Below are 5,692 nucleotides of genomic sequence, written 5' to 3' on the forward strand. Positions count from 1 at the left end.
TCACCCTCTAGTTCCATCCACATAGTTGCAAATGGCAAGATTTCATTCTTTTGATTGCTGAGTAATACTCCATTATACACACACACACACACACACACACAAATACATACTACATCTTCTTTATTCATCTGTCGACGGACATTGGGCTCTTTCCATACTTTACCTATTGTCAGTAGCACTGCTATAAACATTGGGGTGCATGTGCCCTTTGAAACAGCACACCTGTATCCCCTGGATAAATACCTAGTAGTGCAATTGCTAGATTGTAGGGTGATTCTATTTTTAACTTTTTGAGGAACCTCCATACTGTTTTCCAGAGTGCCTGCACCAGTTTGCATTGCCACCAACAATGCAAAGGAGATCCTCTTTCTATACATCCTCACCAATATCTGTTGTTGCCTGTGTTGTTAATGTTAGCCATTCTGACTGGTGTCAGGTGGTATCTCATTGTGGTTTTGATTTGTATATCTGTGATGGTGAGCATCTTTTCATGTGTCTGTTAGCCATCGGATGTCTTCTTTGGAGGAAGTTGATTTTTTTTATTGTTTCCTTCTCTGTGCAGAAGCTTTTTTCTTGATGCTGTTCCTGTAGTTCAGTTTTGCTTGTTTCCCTTGCCTCCAGAGACATGTTGACTAAGAGGTTGCTGTGTCTGAGGTCATAGAAGTTTTTGCCTGCTCTGTCCTCTAGGATTTTGATGGCTTCCTGTCTTACCTAAGTCTTTCATCCATTTTGAGTTTTTTTTGTGTATGGTGTAAGAAAGTGGTCCAGGTTCATTTTTCTGCATGTTGCTGTCCAGTTTTCCCAACACCATTTACTAAAGAGACTGTCTTTGGATATTATTTCCTGCTTTGTCAAAGACTAGTTGATCATATATTTGTGGGTCCATTTCTGGGTTCTCTATTCTGTTCCATTGATCTGAGTGTCTGTTTTTGTGCCAGTACCATACTGTCCTGATGATTACAGCTTTGTAATGCATTTTGAAATCTGGGATTATGATGCCTCCATCTTTGGTTTTCTTTTTCAGGATTGCTTTGGCTATTTGGGGTCTTTTCGGTTTCCATACAAATTTTAGGATTGTTTGTCCTAGCTCTGTGGAGAATGCTGGTGTTATTGTGATAGGGATTGCATGGAATATGTAGACTGCTTTGGCTAGTATCGACATTTTAGCAATATTTGTTCTTCCAATACATGAGCATGGAATCTTTTTCTATTTTTTTGTGCCTTTAACTTCTTTCATAAGCTTTCTATAGTTTTCAGTGTATAGATTTTTTTACCTCTTTGGTTAGGTTTATTCCTAGGTATTTTATGGGTTTTGGTGCGGTTGTAAATGGGATCGATTCCTTGATTTCTCTTTCTATTGCTTCATTATTGGTGTATAGAAATGCAACTGATTGCTTTGCATTGATTTTCTATCCTGTGACTTTGCTGACTTCATGGATCAGTTCTAACAGTTTTTTGGGTGGAATCTTTTGGGTTTTCCATATAGAGTATCAGGTCATCTGTGAAGACTGAAAGTTTGACTTCCTCCTGGCCGATTTGGATGCCTTTTATTGCTTTGTGCTCTCTGATTGCTGAGGCTAAGACTTCCAACACTGTGTTAAATAACAGTGGCGAGAGTGAACATCCCTGTCTTGTTCCTGACCTTATGGGGAAAGCTCTCAGTTTTTCCCCATTGAGGATGATATTTACAATGTATCTTTCATATATGGCTTTTATGATCTTGAGGTCTGATCCTTCTATCCCTACTTTCTTGAGGGTTTTTTATCAAGAAAGGATGCTGTATTTTGTCAAATTCTTTCTCTGCATCTATTGAGAGGATCTTGTGGTTCTTGCCTTTCTTTTATTGATGTGATGTATCATATTTATTGTTTTGTGGAGACTAAACCAGCCCTGCATCCCTGGTATAAATCCCACTTGGTCGTGGTGAATAATTTTTTTAATGTATTGTTGGATCCGGTTGGCTAGTATCTTGTTGAGGATTTTTGCATACATATTCATCAAGGATATTGGTCTGTAGTTCTTTTTAGTGGGGTCTTTGGTTTTGGAATCAAGGTAATCCTGGCTTCATAGAATGAGTTTGGAAGTTTTCCTTCCATTTCTATTTTTTGGAACAGCTTCAAAAGAATTTAACTCTTCTTTAAATGTTTGGTAGAACTCCCCTGGAAAGCCATCTGGCTCTGGACTCTTATTTTTTGGGAGATTTTTGATTATTCATTCAATTTCTTTATTGGTTATAGGCCTGTTCAAATTTTCTATTTCTTCTTGCAGGGTTGTCTTGGTTAAGCATCTAACTCTTGATTTTGGCTCAGATCACGGTCTCATGGTTCATGAATTTGAGTCCTCTGTTGGGCTCTGAGCTGATAGCACAGAGCCTGGTTGGGATTCTGTGTCTTCCTCTCTCTTTCTCTCTCTCTGCCCTCAGCCCCCTTTCTTTCTCTCTCTCTCTTTCAAAATAAATAAATAGACTTTAATAAATAAAATAAAATAAAATAAAATAAAATAAAATAAACTACAAATGCACTTTCCTAAACATATAGAGGGCTATTCCAATAATCTGTTTCATAGTAAGTGGTAGTAATTTGTGTTTTTGAGTATTTGCTTCATTTCTTGTAAACTGTCAGATTTATTTCTATGGAATTCTTCATAATACTCCCTTATTATCCTTTTGGTGTCTGAAGGTTCTGTAGTGATACCTAGTTTCATTTGTGATTCCTGATGCTGATAATTTGTGTCTTTTCTCTTTTTTCATTTTTAAGTCTTGTCTTAAGGTTTGTCTAACTTACTGATCTTTGCAAAGAACCAGCTCTTTAGTTCATTGACTTTGTTTTTCTGTTTTCAGTTTCATTTATTTCTACTCTTATTTTGTTATTTCTTCTTTCTGCTTGCTTTGATATGATCTGTTTTCATTTGGTTCAGTTTATCTTTTGATTTTCCTTGAGAATTCTGACATAAAGATTACTTAGAAGTATGTTGCTCAGTTTTCAAGTGTTTGGAGATTCTCCTGTTATCTCTCTGCCCTTGATTCCAGTTTGACCCCATTGGAGTCAATTCAGTGGAGAAAGAGTAATGCACAAAAAGCACTTGAAAAAAATTCATCATTCATTCATGCTAAAAACTATCCGAGAAAGGAATAGAGGGGAATTTATTCCACTTGAAGAAGAGTATCTATAAAAATGCTACAAGTAACATTATAGTTAATAGTGACAGACTGAATTCTTTCTCCCTAAGATTGGGAACAAAGCCAGGATGTCTGCTGTCAATAGTCTTATTCACTTTGAATTCAAGACTTATTATAAACCTACAGTAATCAAGATGGTTTAGTAGTTCTGTCAAGATAAACATATAGACCAATGGAACAGATTGGAAGTTCCAGAAATAGATGCACACATATGTGGTTCTATATTGATTTTTAACAAAGTACAAAGGCCATTTATTGGAGAAAGATAGTCTTTTCCACAAATGTTGCTAGAACAATTGTATACCTACATGCAAAAGAAAACAACAATAACAACAAAGAATTGATCCATAGATTGCATCATATATAAAAATTAGCTCAAAATGGATCCTAGATCTAAATATAAAATCTAAAAATTTTAAAGTTCTAGAAAGAAACACAGGAAAAATTCTTAGTAACTTTGGATCAGGCAAAGATTTCTTAAACTCAATACCAAAAGCATGATCCATAAGAGAAATTTATAAATTGGACTGCACAAAAATTAAGATCTTTGAAAGACATTAAGAGAAAAAAACGACAAGTCACAAGCTGAGAGAACATATTTGCAAATCACATATTTGATTAAGGAATTGTATCTAGAGTATAAAGAACTCTCAAAACTCAATAATTAGGAACCAGAATTACAGTTAAAAAGTGAACAAAATATATGAATGTATACTTCACCAAAAAAAGATCTGTTGTTTGCCAATAAACACATGGAAAGATGCTCTAACTCATTAGCTATCAAGGAAATGCAAATGCAGTTTATTGTGTCAATTTTGCCTCAATAAAGCTGTTTAAAGACTTAAATATGTTAATGTTCCCACTTGCCAAGATATTAAGTTTGATTTCAGTTATGTTTTCTGGGGCCCTTACGTCTACTAAGACCATGGAGGAATTATAGGGACTTACGTAGCTTTTGGAAAATAGGTTAAGGTCAATTGGCCTTGACCACCGCAGATGCTACTGCACAGTTTGGTTCTTAGGTCTGTGTTCTTCGGCCTCATACTCACGTGTGATGACAACCTACTCACTATTCTTTTATACAAATCAAAGCTCAGAACCAGAGGTCTCCATAGCACCTTAGGGCTGTGTAGCCACCCTCCACAAGCTCCTTGCCTTTATATCCCCATCTGGAGTCTTGTACAAAATTGGGCATATAGGGATTGTCTACTCTTTCCCAGGTGAGGACATTTCTTCTTCATCTGCCCAGGGAGTCCTTTCTTTTCTTGGAAAGTCAGCTTTATTCCCCTGCATGAGCCTGACACCAAGCAAAAGTCCCATGAATATTTGCCTTCTCAGAACCAGCTAAACATGAAGACCCTTTAAAAATTTTTTTTTAACGTTTATTTATTTTTGAGACAGAGAGACAGAGCATGAACAGGGGAAGGGCAGAGAGAGAGGGAGACACAGAATCTGAAACAGGCTGCAGGCTATGAGCGGTCAGCACAGAGCCCGACGCGGGGCTCGAACTCACAGACCGCGAGATCATGACCTGAGCCGAAGTCGGCCGCTTAACCGACTGAGCCACCCAGGCGCCCCTCGAAGACCCTTTTAAATAGCTTGCTCAGGTCCCGTATGCCATCATGTTTGATATCACTGAAGCCTGTCTCACTCTAGAACTGAAACTGCATCTCCACACCCTTTGGGATTCAGTATTTATTGACAAACTATTTCTAAGTATCTCAGTCTAGTAAATGCACACTCATTGGTAGATAATTGAGAGGTTTTTGTTATTATTTGTTTGACAGTGATTGAATACGTTGTAGTCAGAATCCTCACTCAGATTTCTCATTATTCAAACACATCAATACAGGTGGAAGAGATCAACTGTATCTGTCCTCTCTTGTGGGTTGGCATTTTGATTAAATCTCATGATTTGTGCTGCGTTACCTATGTTCTGTTTCTTCTAAAAGAAATGTTGGAAAATACTACTTACTCAAAGCTTCTGGTTATTTGAGATTTTATCTTTATTCTGAAGCTGGTCATGGGACATCTAGGTTGTTTGGTTCTTCATGAAGGAAGTTTAACAAGTTTCTTAATATCAAGGACAGTATAAAGAGAATCCCCAGCTTCTAATAGTAAGTCTCAATTACACAAAATACATGAGGCATAATCTACATTGTACAAAAAAACTCATAGCATAGAACTTCCAGTATTTCTGATGACCACACTTAACCCTTTGAAAATGCCCCAAGTAAAGCTGTTACTGAACTGAAACTTGCCCATGCACATGATACACACTAAGCCAATGTGTGAGACACTGGTTTTGAAGCAAAGAAAGCTTTGTTATCAGAAGGGCAGGGGGATCATTTCCAAAGCTGCCTTGCCCTGTTGAGCCTAGGGACAGGAGAGGAGGGTAAAGGGTTTCTTGAAACCTTGGGGGGAAGGGCCTTGAAACAGGAGGTATGCATTCTTCTAGATGATGAAAGCTATCCAGGACCTGGTAAGATCAGATAAGTCAGTTTCAAGACAAAT

This window comes from Lynx rufus, unplaced genomic scaffold, assembly GCF_022079265.1.
Source record: "Lynx rufus isolate CCGP_SWC_20201006 ecotype Redwood Valley unplaced genomic scaffold, mLynRuf1.p SCAF_4, whole genome shotgun sequence".
Classification (NCBI taxonomy): domain Eukaryota; kingdom Metazoa; phylum Chordata; class Mammalia; order Carnivora; family Felidae; genus Lynx; species Lynx rufus.